The following is an 18,826-nucleotide window of genomic DNA, read 5'->3' as shown; positions in this document are numbered from 1 at the left end:
GGGGGTGTCACTTCCTCTCCAAAAGTCCATCATATCCTCTCCCAACGAATGCCCCACCCTTGACCCAGGCACTCCTCAATAAAATGAGGAGAATTCAAATATAATACAAAGCTAGAGTTAACAGTGAGCACCCTACCCCCACCCATACCAACACCTGGGTATATTTGGTAATGTTAATACCATATATAAACATATAACTATAAAATTACCACCTCAACGAATAATAATTAAATATAATAATACAAAATAACAAGGGGAAAACAACCCCGCTCCTAGAGACAGAGGTAAAATTGAATAAGGTAACCACCTCCCCCCACCAACATTAACCAAACCCCCCAGCTTTTATATATATATATATATACATACATCCCTCATATATACATAAAATAATAACAAAAAACAACCCCAAGGGGGGGGGAGAAAATCAAATCCCTCTCCCCACCCCCCCGATAATATTAAACAGTAAGGTAAGAGGAAAAAAAAGGGGGGGGATATAAACCAAAGCCGGGGGGAAAGACAGACCAACATCCATTATGTCTTACAGTTTATCTAAGAGAGTCCAAGAATTCCTTAGCCTTTTCTGGTGATCCAAAGTTATATACGGATCCTTCATGGTTAAAGTGTAACGTCGCTGGGTAGCGTAAGGAGTACTGAATATTTAAGTCGCTTAAATGCTTCTTCGCCTCGTCGAATGCCTTCCTCTTTCGAACCAGAGCCGGGGAAAAGTCCTGAAATAGCATGATCTTGGATCCTTTATAGATCATAGCTTGGGGGTCTTTTCTGAGATTTCTAGAGGCTTCTAGGAGTATCTGCCTCTCCTTGTAGCTCTGCAGCCGGAACAGGGCCGGGCGTGGGCGCTGGTTCGAGCCGGGCCCGCGTATTACGACCCGGTAGGCCCATTCCACCCTTACCTGGCCTGATCCAGCTTGCAGATTTAAAAGCTGTGGCAGCCACTGCTCCAGGAATGCTGTAAGCTGGCCTTCCTCTTCCCGTTCGGGAAGGCCCAGCAAACGAATATTTTTTCGACGACCTCGATTGAGCGGTATTTTCGGAGGTCGCGGCCTTTAGCTCCGCCCCTCCGACTTGGCGTTCAATTTCTTGGATTTCTCGGTCGTGCTTCTGCAGCGCGGCCGAGAGCGAGTCCCAACAATTTCTGGATTCTGCAATAAAGGCATCGATCTTTGAATCCAGCTTGGAAATCATTTCTGCAAGGCTTGTCACTGTAGGTAAGTCCCCCGGGGCGGCTGTGGATGCCTCTGCTGCCGCTGGAGAGGGTGGGGGAGGGGTTCCTGCTTGCTGAGAGCTGCGGGCTCCCTTCCCTTTAGTCATTTTTACTTAGGATTAAATTGTTTAAATTACACAACTAATTAAATTACACCCGCACCTGGCCTGATCCAGCCTCCAGTTTCAACATCTGAGGGAGCCACTGCTCCAAAAACACTGCAAGCTGGCCTTCCTCTTCCCTTTCGGGAAGGCCCCACAAACGAATATTTCTTCGACGACCCCGATTCTTGAGGTCGTCGATATGATCTTCTAAGGCCCGGACTCGCTGTTCGAGAGTCCGGACCCGACCCATGGCTAATTCTGCAGCAGCCTCAGAGGTCGCGGCCTTTAGCTCCGCCCCTCCAACTCAATGTTCGATTTTTTCAATGTCTCGGTCGTGCTTTAGCAGCGCAACAGAGAGCGATTCCCACCTGCTTCTGGACTCCTCTATGAAGACGTTGATCTTCTCTTCCAGCTTGGTAATTACTGCAACAAGGCTCGCCACCATAGGTAATTCCCCCGGGGTGGGTGCAGACGCCTCTGCTGCAGCTCGGGAGGGTGGAGGAGGGGTTCCTGCCTGCTGTGACCTGCGGGCATTCTTTCCCTTAGTCATTTTAACAAAGCACCAAACTACTCAAGTTTGATGCCAGACGACTATCTGTAAATTATTTTGAATGATTTAGAGGTGTGATGGAGGTGGGCAGCCCACTTTGCCGGAGTCTTGGGCAGACCACTACAGACTTGCTGGGTCGCCGCCATCTTGGATCTCCATGAAAAATCTTTAATTAGGTTTGAAATGTTGTTTTGTGTATTTTGATTATTCAGGTTTATCTAAAGGAAGTGTTGGAATCTGAATAAATGGAAAACTGCTTAAAGATTGGCTTCACCAATTAGAAGTTGCTGGTTTGATTAGATTACTTACAGTGTGGAAACAGGCCCTTCGGCCCAACAAGTCCACACCGACCCGCCGAAGTGCAACCCACTCATACCCCTACATTTACCCCTTATTACCTAACACTACGGGCAATTTAGCATGGCCAATTCACCTGACCTGCACATCTTTGGACTGTGGGAGGAAACCGGAGCACCCGGAGGAAACCCACGCAGACACGGGGAGAACGTGCAAACTCCACACAGTCAGTCGCCTGAGTCGGGAATTGAACCCGGGTCTCTGGCGCTGTGAGGCAGCAGTGCTAACCACTGTGCCACCGTGCCGCGGATAACTCTTGTAATCATGGAATCCCTAAAGTGTGGGAGCAGGCCATTTGACCCATCGAGTCCACACTGACCCACCCCATAACCCATCTCTGCACACTGTGCACAGCTAATCCATCCTAACCTGTCCATCTTTGTGACTATGGGAGGAAACCAGAGCATTGAGAGGAAAGACGTGGTGGTGGGGGAAGGCAGAGGAATGTGCAAACTCCAAACAGACAGTCGCCTGAGGATGGGAGCGAACCAGATCCCTAGTGCTGTGAGGCAGCAGTGCTAACCACTGAGCCACTGCACAGTCTTGGATTGAACAAATCCCCTCTCCAACTTTCAGCAGTTGATTGGCTTCTCCTCAGTCCTGGTGACCGCCCAGTCCATTTAAGGAATTGAATTTGCTTCCGAGAGTTTCCATGGTGCAGGGATCAATGTGTCTCGGTAGGTAAACAATCCAATGATCGTCTACAGTGAGAAGACTAGTCCACATTTTGCTAAAGCCTCCACAGTCAGAACCCTGGACCACTACCACACAGGCTGTGTGTAGTCACAGGGCTTCTCAAGTCACGTTGATGTTTGAAATCATTTCCTGCAGACAAACATTTCTCCTCCTGGATTCAAATGCTGCTGATATTTAGGCCCTGTGTACATTTCTTCTGCATGCCTGAACAGTAGATCTTCCTCTGCTAATACCTTGGGAGAAGAGAGTACAGATCTCACTACTGTGAGTGCAGGGCAGAAAATAGGATGAGAGAATTCTGGTTTGTACGGAACAGCATTCTCTGTCTTTTCCCCAAAATCTTTGTCTCCCAATTCCTCCACCTTTCAATGGATTCATCCTGCTATCCTCCTGTTTTTGCCCAGCTCCCCTCTCCTGAAAGTGCTGACCCTCAGTTCTTTCTTGCCATCCCCAGTATATTGCCCACGTCTTTTTTTCTTTAGTTTTCAAGTCAGTGGTTTGCTGATGCCAGGATGTGAAGGTGACTGCGCTCACAGTGCTCCAGACTCTCGTGTCATTCACAAAAATATGCACTATACGTGTGCAGAGAGGAGGATGCATTCACCACCTCCCCATTCAATCAAGACTCAATCATCCCCACAGCTCCCCCTATCCATTCCCCCACCGCCACCCATATCACCCCCATCCATTCTGTCTCACTATCCATAGCTTCCAGTCCCTTCTCCATCTTCCTCTTGCATGCCACCCTCTGCACCCCTCTTGTTTCTCTCCCCACTCCTGTCCATTCTATCTTCATGCCCTTTGCCCTCTGTCCAGTCTCTCATCCACCCTCTGTCCCCATCCATTTCCCTTCCCTCTCTCCCGACCCTCTGCCACCCCATTCCAGTCCCTGTCCCACACTCATTCTCTAGCTCCTCCTACTCACTGCTCCCTGTCCATTCCTCTCTCTCCCCTCATCTGCCATTCATTGTTGCTGTCTTTCTCCCCCACCCTCTGCCCCATCCATTCTCTCTCCCCACATTCGGCAACCCCAATTTCTCTTGCTTCACACTCTGCACACCCTCATTTTCTCTCTCCTCCTCAACACTCTGCCCCCATTCTTTCTCTGCTCTCCACCCTGTGCACCCCCAGGCTTTCTCTATCCCTGATATTCTGTCCCCCTGCCCATTTTCTCTCTTTCCCCCAGCCAATCACTCTCCCGGCATCCCCACCCCATCCTTTCTTGTGCCTCAAGCCCTCTTTGATTGCTGTATCAAGCCCTTAAAGGTTAGAGAGAGAATGGACGGTGATGACTCTACCTGGGGGGGGGTAGTGGTGGTGCATGGTGGGGTATGGTGTGCCCCTCATGATTTTATAAATCTCTACCAGGTCACTCCTCAGCCTCTGATGTTCCAGGCAAAATACCTGCAACTTATTCAGCCTCTCCCTATAACTCAAACCCTCCAATCTCAGAACCATCCATTTAAATCTTTTCTGAACCCTTTCAAGTTTCACTACATCCTTCCTGGAGACACAATTTGCAGGTGTTCAGTGTTATGGACCAGGCCAGATCCCCTCAAAACATTCTAAGAAGGTAGCCCAGACCCTAACTTTTTTTAGTTGTTTTAGACAAAGGTATCTCAGGCGTGATGTAGCTGGTCAAACCACTTAGCTTCCAGGAAAACAATTTATTTATACACCGCTGAATGAAACACAACTAAAAGAAAACAGAATTTAGAATAGCAGCCATTTATAAACCTGACTGTCACGACCTCCCTGCAACTTAAGAAAGCAGCTGTTCTGATTTCCTGCAACATTCTCATAAACACACCCCTATGGCAAAAAGGAACGGTCAGTTCAAACACAGGTTCTTCAGGAGAGATGTTAGTGAGAGAGAGTCAGCCAGACACATTTGTTGAATCAGGGAACCTTTCTTCCCCCAGTAGCTTCAGATAGACTGCTTGCTAAAACTCAAACCAAATCAGGGTTAACAAAAAGGAGAACTGTCCTTTCATTGTACAAGCGTTTTAGAAAAACGTTGCAACCCCTTTTCCCTGATTATTGCCTTAGCCAGTATCTGTTAGCCATTAGCAAAGTCTCTAACCCCAGGCGAATCAGAACCTCTGCGTTTTACAACCTCTCTTCAAAAAAAAGCTAAGAACAACATCTTAAAGAAGCAGCATCATCACAGAGAGCACCTGAACTGAAGCATTTGTATTGAAAGGCCATACAGTTAGCAGGCTCAGACAACAGCTTTTCAATTTAGCCAATCAATTTAAACCAGGCCCTTTGGCTTCCAAAAACCTGTTAAATTTCAATCTGATGGTTTTGAAAACAGGAACAATCCTATCATAAAAAAGAAAGATATGTCATCAAGGGTACAAAAAAAAGGGGGCAGTTGGACAGAGGCCCGGAGCTAAACAAGGAACAAAGAAAGCTACAGCACCGGACCAGGTTCTTTGGCCCTCCAAGCCTGCACCAATCCAGATCCTCTATCTAAACCTGTTGCCTATTTTCTCAGAATCTGTATCCCTCTTCTCCCTGACCTTTCATGTATCTGTCTAGATACATCTTAAATGACACTATCATGTCCGCCTCTACCACCTCCGGTGGCAATGTATTCCAGGCACCCACCACCCTCTGCATAAGGAAATTGCCATGCATATCTCCCTTAAACTTTTCCCCTCTCACCTTGAACTTGTGACCCCCCTTGTAACTGAGTCTTCCACTCTGGGGGAAAAAAAAGCTTCTTGTTCTCTACTTGGATTAGACACACTATTGTATGGAAACAGGCCCTTCGGCCCTACAAGTTCACACCAACCCTCTGAAGAGTAACCCACCCAGACCCATTCTCCTACCCTTTATTTACCCCTGACCTGGCAATTTAGCATCACCAATTCACTTGACCCACACATCTTTGGATTGTGGGAGGAAACTGGAGCACCTGGAGGACTAACAATCAGAGACGGGGAGAACGTGCAAACTCCACACACTCGCCCAAGGCAAGAATTAAACCCAGAGCCCTGGTGCTGTGAGGCAGAAGTGCTAATCACTGAGCCACCATGGTTTGTAGATCTCATTCAGGTCCCCCCTCAATCCCCATCTTTCTAACGAAAATAATCCTAATCTACTCAACCTCTCCTCATAGCAAGCGCCCTGTTTACCAGGCAACATCCTGGTGAACATCCTCTGCACCCTCTCCAAAGCATCCACATCCTTTTGATAATGTGGCAACCAGAACTGTATGAAGTATTCCAAATGTGGCCGAACCACTGTAACATAACCTGCCAACCCTTGTACTCAATCCCGGGGAAGGAAAGCATTCCATATGCCTTCGTGACCACTCCACTGACCCGCGTTGCCATCTTCAGGGTACAATGGACCTGAACACCCAGATCTCTAACTCCCCCTCGCTAGAGCTAAGAGTCCTCAGTTCTATTGAGAGAGGGAAATTGGCTCTCAAACATCTCTGTATGAGAGAATGCATCATTTAAAAAAAACTGAGAAGGGCATTCCTGACAGAAGATTCAACAGAAGGCAGCACAGAGTATTCCAAAAGACACGTAACCTGGCTGTAATCTGAGAGACTAAATTCTAATTTTTGTTATGAGAGGGAATCATATTGATTGGATCAGCATATCATGAGAATCTTGTTTATTCCGGAACAGTCAGTAGTTAGAAGGTATTTATTCGATTTGTTAATAGTTTAGTTCATCTCTTCACTGTTACTGTTGGATAAATAAATGGATTTTTGTTGATTTTAAAGTGTCAGGGATTTATTTTTAAACATTAGAGCAGGCTACACCACTTTTCACATTAATTTTACAGATTATAGGGTGATGTGCTTCTCTTTGGGTGTTTCGATTTGAGATCTCTGGTGGGGTGGGAATTGGTGTCTGCTTTCGCTTTCTAAAAGTATTGGTGTGACAACCTGCTGAATGCAGTGGAGTCAATATTAATCCCAACCTCTCGCTCTGGTTGTGGGTGAATCGCTTTAATTTGGCTCCTGACTTCAGAAACAACATACAGAATCAACTGCTGAAACACTGATTTACACTTTATTGCACGTAGCACCCCAAAATAAAAAACGCTCAAGTAAGCAAGTTCAGTCTCACCGCTGCCACCCGCCCCCCACACCCCGGATATCACCTGATTGCTGGCAGAATTTAACCGAGTTTCCATCGACAGTGCCCATCTCTGGAAGTGTCCAGGGGTTCAACGCAATATTATTCTTCCAAGTACTGCTGCTGCATCATTCTGGAGCTACAACGTAGAACAATACAGCACAGTTCGGACCCTTCAGCCCTCAATGTTGTACCAACCTTTTATTCAACTTGAAGATGAGACTAACCTACACACCCCTCAATTTACTGCCGTTCATATGCTTGTTCAGCAGTCGCTTAAATGTCCTTAATGTATCTGACTCTCATTCCAACCCTGAGTAAAGAACCTACCTCTGACATCTCCCTTAAACTTTCTTCTAATTACCTTAAAATTATGCCCGGTCATGATAGACATTTCTGCCCTGGGGAAAAAATCTCTAGCTATTCATTCTATCTATGCCTCTCAACATCTTGTACACCTCCATAAAGTCACCTCTCATCCTTCTTCGCTCCAATGAGAAAGGCCCTAGCTCCCTCAACCTAAGACATGCCCTCCATTCCAGGCAGCATCGAGGTAAATCGCCTCTGTACCCTCTCTCAGCTTACACAGCTTCCCTAAAATTAGGTGACTAGAAGTGAACACAAAATTCCAAGTGTGGTCTAACCAAGACTCCATATAGCTGCAGCATAAACTTGTGGCTCTTAAACTCAATCTCCCTGCTAATGAAAGCCAACACACCGTACACACCTTAGTAACAACCTTATCAACCTGGATGGCAACTCTGAGCGATCTATGGACTTGGACTCCAAGATCCCTCTGTTCCACCACACTGCCAAGAATCCTGCCTTTAACCCCACAGGTTGAACAAACAGAGGAGTTTGGTGAAATTAGAATCATTAGATAAATGCTACTGAGCGAACTGATGGTGCTATGGGCTGCCAAATCTCTGGGTTCAGGTGGACTTCAGAGAATTTTAAAAGGTGGCTAATGAGTTCATATTTGCATTAATGTTAATTTTCCAAGATTTATTAGATTCTGGCAAGTTTTCCTCAGACTGGAGAATAACGTATTTAATACTTCTGTTCTAGAAGGGAAAGATCATGGAAGAGGTGGTCCCTTGAGTCTATGGCAATTAAACATTTGTTTTTGAATCAATTAAGGAGATTATAACCACCATGTCAAAACACTCATGGTAATTGAAAAGAATCAGCATGCTAATGTGAAAATGAAATGTTGTTTCACCAATTTATTCGCAGAATTCTGAGTGTGGAAAGAGACCATTTGCTGAAAATGTGTTGCTGGAAAAGCGCAGGAGGTCAGGCAGCATCCAAGGAGCAGGAGAATCGACGTTTCGGGCATGAGCCCTTCTTCAGGAATCATTTGGCCTATCAAGTCCTGCACCAACCCTCAAGTGCATCCCACCCAGATCCAGACCGCCACCCTACTCCCGTAACCCTGCATTTAGCATAGCTAACTCACCTAGCCTGTACATCCAAGGACATTACGCAATCCAGCATGGCCAATCCACCCAACCTACTTTGGACTGTGGAGCCCCCAGTGGAAACTCACACAGACACGGACAGAACATGCAAACTCCAAACAGATAGTCGACTCAAGGCTGAAATCAAATAGGTGTCTCTGGCCGTGAGAGGGAGCCACCGGGCCATCCTAAAGGAATTCTTTGAAAGAGTATGTAAATTGAAGCCTGTGGATATGCTGATCTTGAATATCCTAAAAGGTGTTTGATATGTTTTCACAAAAAACATATTGTACAGAGGAGCTCATGGTGTAAAGTATAGTTATAGAACATCAACTTACTGGCAGAAAACAGAATATGCAAAAATGGTTCTTTTGTTAAATTGGTTGTATATGACAATGTATGGGGAGTTCCTACAGGCATCTCTGCTGGCTCCTCAACTTTCTACAATTATATCGATGACTTACAGGAGGGGATCAAAGGTATGTGGTTACATTTGCAGGTGACACAAAGATAAATTGAAAAGTACACTGTGTGGATGACATATTAAGGATATAGATTGATGATTGGTTAAGTAAATAAGCAAAAATCTTGCAAATGGTGTATAATATGGTAAAATGCAATTTATTAGCTGCTTGAAGAACAACTGCATAATTCTGAGATGCAGAGGGATCTGGGGCCTTGCGAATAAATCACAAGTTATAATGCAGGCACAGCAAGTGATTAGAGAGACCAATGACATGCTGGCTCTTATTATGAAAGGAACTGAACATAAAAGTAAGGAAATTTTCCATCTGTTACAGAGCACTGTTGGGACTATATCTTGAATACAGAGCTCAGTTTTGATATCCTTACCTAAGGAAGAATGAAAATGCATTAAAGGCAATTCACAGAAAGTTAACTAGATTGACACCCACAATGAGCAGACTGTCTTCTGGAGAATCATTAGACAGGCAGCGTTTAGATTAGCAAGGGTTGATTTGATTGAAGTTTCTATGGGCCCAAATGGTCTTGAAAAGATGGATTTGAATGAACAATTCGATCACCCATTTGTGACAAAGCAGGGAAATGTTTTGGAAGGTTGTGCAGCTTTGGAATATTTTGCCTCAGAAGACAATGGAGGCAGGACCAGTGAATATTTTTAAGGCAGAAATAGATAGATTCTTGTTAGGCAAAGGAATTAAAGGTTATGGGGATGGATGTGAATGTGCAATGTATAATACAAACTAATCAGCCATTATCTTCTTGGGGTGGAGCAGCTTAAAGAGCTGAATGGCTTACTTCAGTTCCTAATTTGTACATTCATATACTCTACTCGCTATAATGATCTGAGTTTGACAAGCATAAATTTCCAATAAGCCCATGTTGTCTCTGCTCAGTCCTATCCTTCCTTCTTTCTAAAACAGTGGGATGACATATGCTACCTTCCAGTTAACATGGCCCAACCCACCAGGTCCAGGGAATTTAGCCAATTTAAATCCTATTCAAATCTGTTTATGTTTCATACATATTAATATCCTTCAGTTCTTCATTTATACTAGCCCCTACATTGCCATTATTTCTGGGAGCTATGTTCCATTGAATGGCATTACTGTCACTGAACTTCTTACCAGCAACATCCTGTGATTTAAACCTGTGGCCTGAGAGAGAAGGCTGATAGCTACTAGCAGCTGGTTTGGGTGTATGGCTGTCAGCAACACTGTGGCAGTTTGGGAAAATCATTCCTTATTGGGCCAGTGAACACTCAACTAACACTGCTCAGCATCAAAGGGGTTGACAGTGTCATGCTGGAATCAATCAGTAGTTTGATTTATCTGAAACAGTTCAGATGTTTCCTGCCTCTGCGCCAAAAGCAAAGATCATGTCCAAAGAATCTGCCCCTAGTCCAAGACCTTTGTCCTTGGTTACCAATAGCTTATTGCTCCAGGAGTTGGATCAAGGGGACACCTATCTAGTTCTTGGTCAATTATCAAATATCCAGGGGCAGAGGGTCATCAACTTGTGCAGAAAGGAGCAGGAAGAAGCTAAATAGCATTCATGGGTTAAACAATTGAGTGGAAAAAATGTTTAATGTCATTCAATCTAGCAAAATCAGAACCATTCATTTTTCACCCATGTAAGACTGGTTGGAGAATTCCTAAATGATGAGAAACTAAGCACGATAAAGGAAAAAAAAAGACTTGGGAGTCCAAGTACAAAATCATTGAAAGTAATAGACAGGTACACAAAACCATTGAAAAATACAAAAAGAGGCCTCTATTACAAAGGAGACAAAATACCTGGGGTTTCAGTTCCAAGAATCATAGAATTGTAACATCACAGATGTTAGAATCGGCTTGCCATGTCTGATATTTGAATTCTAGTGCAGTTTCCTCACTTTCAAATTTGTGGTGTGACGTTCTAACACCACGTCTGCACGCTTCTGGAGATCGCAGGTCTGTAGCTTATTTTCTGATCCTTGAGGGTTAGCTGTCTGTTTGAAACAGCCTGTCCTGAAATTAATGTCTTTACATCAGGGCCTTCCTTCTACAGGCAGAATTCATTGCCCTTTTGTCACTAGGTTTTTAAACACACGTACCTTGTCACTTCCAGTAAACAGCTCATTGTTTTGCCTCCTCCTTCCCAAGGTTGGTTAACTAGCGTGTTGTTGTTTTTTCTTTAAATCTTGACCATTTGCGAATAAATATTTTACCTCATGTCACTTACATTTCTTTGCTGAATCAAAGTATGGTCTTTAGAAACATAGAAATTAGGGAGCACAAGGAGGCCATTCACCCCACTGAACCCACTCTTCCATTCAACATGCTGATCCTTTTCTTAACCCCATCACAGAATCATAATAACAGTGCTGAAGGATGTGATTAGGCCTATTGTGCCTGCAACAGTCCTATTACCTAGTGCTCATCTTCCTTCTTGTCACTATGTCTGAAATAACTCCAAAGATGTTTGGCATGCAATCACCAAGTCTGCCTTGTAGCAGTTTCTCATTGGCCCTTTTGGTTCTTGGTCCACAAAGAGTTATTGTTGACTCATCAAATTATGAACTTTCTGGAGTTTACAGGATCACACCACATCTGCCTCCTCCAGGGATAACTATTCCTCCTAAGATACTGCCAGTTCCTTAGATCACTTGGTATCCCTGAATACAATCCACATGTCAGGAAATCTCTAGTGCTGCCCCAACACCAACAGTCACTCTTGGAACAGAAGGATTATGGGGAGAAAATGCAGAAATCCGAGGTGCAAAGAGACTTGGGAGTTCTAGTCCAGGACTCTCTCAAGGTAAACTTACAGGTTGAGTCAGTAGTTAGGAAGGCAAATGGAAAGGTGGTATTTATTTTGACAGGACTTGAATGCAAAAATAGGGATGTAATTCTGAGGCTCTGTAACACTCTGGTCAGGCCATATTTACATAGAACATAGAACATAGAACATAGAAGAATACAGCGCAGTACAGGCCCTTGGGCCCTCGATGTTGCGCCGATCCAAGCCCACCTAAACTACACTAACCCACTATCCTCCATATACCTATCCAATGCCCTCTTAAATGCCCATAAAGAGGGAGAGTCCACCACTGTTACTGGCAGGGCATTCCATGAACTAACGACTCGCTGAGTGAAGAACCTACCCCTAACATCAGTCCTATATCTACCCCCCCTTAATTTAAAGCTATGCCCCCTTGTAATACCCGACTCAATACGCGGGAAAAGGTTCATACTGTCGACCCTATCTAACCCCCTAATCATCTTGTACACCTCAATCAAGTCACCCCTAAACCTTCTTTTCTCTAGTGAAAACAGCCCCAAGTGCCTCAGTCTTTCCTCATACGATTTTCCTTTCATACCAGGCAACATCCTGGTAAACCTCCTCTGCACCCGTTCCAATGCCTCCACATCCTTCCTATAGTATGGCGACCAAAACTGCACACAATATTCCAGATGCGGCCGTACCAGAGTCTTATACAACTGCATCATGACCTCAGGACTCCGGAACTCAATTCCTCTACCAATAAAAGCCAGTACGCCATATGCCTTCCTCACCGCACTATTTACCTGGGTGGCAACTTTCAGAGATCTGTGTACATGGACACCAAGATCCCTCTGCTCATCCACACTACCAAGTATCCGACCATTAGCCCAGTACCCCATCTTTTTGTTATTCTTCCCAAAGTGAATCACCTCGCACTTAGCTACATTGAATTCCATCTGCCACCTTTCTGCCCAGCTCTGCAGCTTCTCTATATCCTGCTGTAACCTGCCACATGCTTCCTCACTGTCAACAACTCCTCCGACTTTCGTGTCATCCGCAAACTTGCTCACCCAACCTTCTAACCCCTCTTCCAGGTCATTTATAAAAATGACAAACAGCAATGGTCCCAAAACAGATCCTTGCGGAACACCGCTAGTGACGGCACTCCATGAAGAAACTTTGCCATCAACTACTACCCTCTGTCTTCTTCCATCCAGCCAATTCCTAATCCAAACCTCCAACTCACCCTCAATGCCATATCTCCGTATTTTCTGCAGTAGCCTACCATGGGGAACCTTATCGAACGCCTTACTAAAATCCATATATACCACATCTACCGCTTTCCCCTCATCAACCTCCTTCGTCACCTTTTCAAAGAATTCAATAAGGTTTGTGAGGCACGACTTGCCCTTCACAAAACCATGCTGACTATTCTTGATCACATTATTCCTATCTAGATGTGCATAAATCCTATCCCTTACAATTCTCTCTAAGACTTTGCCCACAACAGAAGTGAGACTCACCGGCCTATAGTTACTAGGGCTATCCCTACTCCCCTTTTTGAACAAGGGAACCACATTTGCTATCCTCCAGTCTTCTGGGACTACTCCTGTAGACAAAGAGGACATAAAAATCAAGGCCAATGGCTCTGCAATCTCCTCCCTTGCTTCCCAGAGAATCCTAGGATAAATGCCATCAGGCCCAGGGGACTTATCTATTTTCACCTTTTCCAGGATTTCCAACACCTCTTCTCTACATACCTCAAAGCCATCCATTCTACTTATTTGTGCTTCAGTATTCTCATCGACAACAATGCCCTGTTCCTGAGTGAATACTGAAGAAAAGTATTCATTCAGTGTCTCCCCAATCTCTTCCGCCTCCACACGCAACTTCCCCCTACTATCCTTGACTGGACCTATTCCTACCCTAGTCATTCTTTTATTCCTAACATACCTATAGAAAGCCTTAGGGTTTTCCCTAATCCTATCTACTAAGGACCTTTCGTGTCCCCTCCTTGCTGCTTTTAGCTCTCTCTTCAGGTCCTTCCTGGCTACCCTATAACTCTCAATCGCCCCAATTGAACCTTCACGTCTCATCTTGAGATAGGCCGCCCTCTTCCATTTAACAAGGGATTCCAATTCCTTATTAAACCACGGCTCCCTCGCACGACCCTTTCCTACCTGCCTGACAGGTACATAATTATCAAGGACACTCAATAGTTGCCCCTTGAACAAGTTCCACATATCATTTACACTCTTGCCTTGGAGTCTACTTTTCCAAGCCACACATCCTAAGTCATGCCTCACCGCATCATAATTTCCCTTACCCCAGCTATAATTCTTGCCCTGTAGTACACACTTATCCCTCTCCATCACGAGTGGACTACTGTGCTCAAATCTCAGGAAGAATGTACTGGCCTCAGAGTGTGTTCAGAGGAGGTTCACGAAAAATGGTCCCAGGAATGGACATCTTAACAAATAAGGAATGTCTGAGGACTCTTGGTCTATATTTGATGGAATTTAGAAGGATGACAGGGAACTAATTGAAAACTGCAGAATTCTGAACAGATTGGATGTTGGGAAGATGTTTCCTTTGGTAAGAAAGGCTAAGACCTGAGGGCACAGCCTTAGAGTAAAGGGAAGACCCTTTAGAATGGAGGTAAGGAGAAATGTCTTCAACTAGAAATGTCTTCTGAAATGTCTTCCAGAGAATCTATGGAATTCACTGCCACAGAAGGCTGTGGAGGCCAGGTCATTGAGTACATCTAAAATAGCTCCTTTAAAGTGGAGTTGCAGGTAGATAGGGTAGTAAAGAATGCGTTTGGTATGCTTTCTTTTATTGGTCAGAGTACTGAGTACAGGAGTTGGGACGTCATGTTGCGGCTGTACAGGAAAGATGTTGTGAATCTTGAAATGGTTCAGAAAAGATTTACAAGGATGTTGCCAGGGTTGGAGGATTTGAGTTATAGGGAGAGTCTGAACAGGCTGGGGCTGTTTTCTCTTGAGCTGAGGCTGAAGGGTGACCTTCTAGAGGTTTACAAAATTATAAGGGGCATATATAGGATAAATAGACAAAGTCTTTTCCCTGGGGTCGGGGAGTCCAGAACTAGAGGGCATAGGTTTAGGGTGAGAGGGGGATGATATAAAAGAGACCTAAGGGGCAACTTTTTCACGCAGAGGGTGGTACGTGTATGGAATGAGCTACCAGAGGAAGTGGTGGAGGCTGGTACAATTGCAACATTTAAGGGCATTTGGATGGGTGTGTGAATAGGAAGGGTTTGGAGGGATATGGGCCGGTGCTGGCAGGTGGGACTAGATTGGGTTGGGATATCTGGTCGGCATGGACGGGTTGGACCGAAGGATCTGTTTCCATGCTGTACATCTCTATGAGAAAAATACATTCTTGACTATCAAGGGGATCAAGGGTTATGGGGAGAAAGAGGTTGAGAAACTTATCGTCCATGATTGAATGGCGGAGCAGTCTCAATGGGGTGAATGGCCTAATTTCAGCTACTGTGGTCTTATGATATACTGATTTGTTGGGATGAGGAAGGGGGGGAAAGAGATGAAGGGAGGAATACAAGTAAGGAGAAGCTGGATACAAACATGAGGGAGAAAAGAAGAGAAGGAAATACAAGAATTGTACAATAAATTGCAGAACACATAGGAGAACTGGCATACAGAGGGATCTGGGCATATAGGTCCCTGAAAGTGGCAACGCAGGCAGGTATGTGATCAAGAAGGCACACAGCATGCTTGCCTTGAGTGTAAGAGTTGGCGAGTTATGTTACAGCTATTTATTCGAGCCACATTTAAAATATTGCATGCAGTTCTGGTCAGCATGCTACCGGAAGGACGTGGATACTCTGGGAGAGGGTGCAGAGAAGGTTCACTAGGACATTGCCTGGTGTGGAGGGCTCTCGTTATGAGGAGAAGTGGAATGAACCCGGGTTGTGTCACCGGAAAGAAGGAGGTCATCAGAGGGCGTGACCTTGACAAAACAATGAGACACGCACATGGGGTGGATAGGGATGGCACAGTGGCTAGCACCGCTGCCTCACTGCACCAGGGACCTGGGTTTGATTACAGCCTTGGGCGACTCTGTGTGGGAAGGTAGCAAATTTCCCCCTTGTGCCTGCATGGGTTTCGCCTGAGTGCTCTGGTTTCCTCCCACAATCCAAAGATGTGCAGCTTACAGTAGATTGGCCATGCTAGATTACCCATAATAACTGTCCAGGGATATGCAGGTTAGGTGCATTAGTCAGGGGTAAATGTAGAGTGATAGGGGTTACTCTTTGGCGGGTATGTGTTGACTTGTTGGGCTGAATGGCCAGTTTCTGCATTGTGGGGATTCAATGTTAGTCAGAGGCTTTTCTCCCCTCCCAACCCCCAGGTATAAAGGTCAACTACAAGAAGGCACAGGTTCAAGGTGAGAGTGGGACAGTCTAAGGGAGAAGTGGAGGGGAAGGTTTTTCACACAGAGGGGTGGTGTGCCTGCAACGCACTGCCAGTGGAAGTGGTGGAAGCAGGCACATTCGCAATGTTGCAGATGTACCTTGATAGACACATGAACGGTAGGCGAACAGACGAATAGAAACCATGCATGGGCAATAAATAGCAGGTCTAAGTATAAATGAAGAATTGGCACAGGTTTGGAGGGAGGGTGCCTAAAACAAATGATACGAGCCTATGATTGTGCTGTATTGTATTGATAGAAGTTTCCCCCTCTATCTGAAAGTACAGCCTTCCTATGAAACCTTCCGTAAGCCCAAATAGTGTAAAGTGAAGGAATTACCACTAATTAATTTATATTATGCCTCTCATAAAAGCAAAAATCCTCTTTGGATTTCTTTTAATTAGGGAAAACAGGGTCTTACCTGCACATCGCTGGACTGTATGGGGAATGAAGCTCGGCCAAGGCCGAGGTTACCATAAGGTTGGAATTCTCTCCCAGAAGACACAGCAGTGAACCTGCACAGTTACTTCCTTTGCTGTTTGAAGTCCAGTATCGCTGGACTTCGGAGTGCGTCTGGGAAAGTTAACAAACGGTGAAATTCACAACTGATCTTGGAGGAACTGTTTGAGCAAAGTTCACAGCACAGAAGATGATAAGTGTATTGTTTTAAGTGGGACCTACAGAAAGTCTGCAGTAGTGAGTAGAATAGGTTCTTTCTTGATTCTATGTTTTTTGAGATATGTCTCTTGATTAAATTTAAAATATAAGCCATAACTATTAATTTAACCTGGGGCAGCGTTTTGCAGAGGAATAAGACGGTGCGATTTTTCTGGATCTGTAGATTGTGAAGGAGCAAAAATGGCCTTCAGTAGGGGGATATGTGCTTCTGTAGGAGTTCTGTACTAAATGCAGGAGTTTAAAGAGTTCAAGGGTTACTGCGGATTATATCTGCAATAAATGCTGTGGGTTGCGAATCTTATCAGATCGAATGGATCGGTTGGAGAGACAGTTAGAAGCAATGAGGAATTTGCAACAGCAACAGTACGTGATGGGTGGCAGTTATAGGAAAGGGGGAAAGTCTCAGATACAGTCACATAGATGGGTTAACTCCAGGAAAGGTAAGAGAGGTAGGCAGCGAGAGCAGGAGCCTTTTGTGGCTATACCCATTATGAACAAGTATGCTCATTTGGAAAATGTAGTGGATGATGGATTCTCAGGGGAATGTAGCACGAACAGCTAGGTTTCTGGTATTGAGACTGGCTCTAATGCAATAAGGGGTATGTCAGGTTCCAAGAGATCAATTGTGTTCGGGGACTCCCTAGTCCGTGGTACAGACAGATGTTTCTGTGGTGTGAACCCTGCCGACTACAGTTGAGAAATGTCGTCGAAAAGAAAGGGAGCTTGCTCCCCGGTTTCTTACAGTCATATCTGTAATACCACGTTAGAACTAGAATCCGTCTGACCTAACATTGGGACACAGACAGACTTTAACATAACACAAGCGGGCAGCACGGTGGCACAGTGGTTAGCATTGCTGAAACTTTATTGCTGGAACAGCACAGCAGGTCAGGCAGCATCTAGGGAACAGAAGATTCGACGTTTCGGGCACATGCCCTTCTTCAGGCATTGCTGCCTCACAGTGCCAGAGGTTCAATTCCCGCCTCAGGCAACTGTCTGTGTGGAGTTTGCACATTCTCCCTGCGTCTGCGTGGGTTTCCTCCGGGGGCTCCGGTTTCCTCCCACAGTCCAAAGATGTGCAGGTCAGGTGAATTGGCCATACTAAATTGCCCCGTAGTGTTAGGTGAAGGGGTAAATGTAGGGGAATGGGTGGGTTGCTCGGTGTGGACTTGTTGGGCCGAAGGGCCTGTTTCCACACTGTAAGTAATCTAATCTCTATGACTCTATAAATGACAGCTGATGGTGCCCTCACCAAGATGGCCGCCCGCGCTCCCCGCCTCAAGACAACACGCGCCTTACCCTCACAAAGATGGCGGCCGGTTGCCCGGGCAACCCGAGAGGGCCTTCTCCAATAAATACTTGACCTGTGGGGCTTCTATTGGAGGCCTGAGGCCTCCCCCTAGGAGTTTATAAACTCCCCAGTCTCCCTCCTCCCGCGGGTCCCAATCCTACCCTGTCTCACTGTCTCCTCTCCCCGGGGGCAGGAGCCAGGTCTTGGCGCTCGGGCCTGGCGACCTCCCCGGGATGTTCCTGAAACCTGGTCCTGTTCTGAAGGAGGATCCCCGGACCCGAAACACCTCCTCACATTCCTCCCGACACGAGCTGCCGGACCTGCTCAGCTCTTTCCAGCGGCTCCTGTTCTTGTTCCTTCAGCCGCCGGCGCCATTCCTCCCCCACACTCAGTAACACTGTCTTTGTCCGGCCGCGGGACCTACACTGCACATGCGCCAGCTCGCAAGGGGCGGGGCCCAGGTGTGTGACGTCTCCCGGGTTGGGGAGGCCGCCAAACAATCGGTGACAATGGGGGCGGGGCGATGGTTTTGCCGGCCCCCAGCCTCCCGCAAGGTTTTAACAAAAGTTTCAAACAAATAAGTACTACCGCAATTAGGTGGTAGTGTGGGGGTTAATTTAAAAAAATAAAGAAAAAAAAAGTTTCAACTTTTTTTTTAAAACTG

General features: G+C 45.6%; 1 protein-coding gene and 1 long non-coding RNA gene across 5 annotated transcripts in view; one reads left to right on the top strand and one right to left on the bottom strand.

Annotated features, from left to right (window-relative positions):
• Window positions 1-18,826, top strand: part of LOC122543561 (uncharacterized) — a 696,117-nt gene that overhangs the window by 14,607 nt on the left and 662,684 nt on the right. The window lies entirely within an intron of this gene.
• Window positions 8,649-18,482, bottom strand: LOC122543564 (uncharacterized). Of its 2 annotated transcripts, none has more exons than XR_015751549.1 (4): window positions 18,324-18,482; window positions 16,615-16,766; window positions 10,769-10,981; window positions 8,649-9,344 (listed from the first exon to the last, which is right to left on the bottom strand). It is a non-coding gene; the product is annotated as an uncharacterized LOC122543564 (long non-coding RNA). The 2 variants fall into 2 exon arrangements; XR_015751550.1 differs by having other exon boundaries at window positions 10,830-10,981; window positions 18,324-18,480.

Source organism: Chiloscyllium plagiosum, unplaced genomic scaffold (assembly GCF_037043375.1).
Source record: "Chiloscyllium plagiosum isolate Xiang-an unplaced genomic scaffold, Cpla_swu_hap1 HiC_scaffold_27, whole genome shotgun sequence".
Lineage (NCBI taxonomy): Eukaryota > Metazoa > Chordata > Chondrichthyes > Orectolobiformes > Hemiscylliidae > Chiloscyllium > Chiloscyllium plagiosum.
Note: the sequence above shows the minus strand (reverse complement) of the source record. Positions and strands in the feature narration are given on the sequence as shown.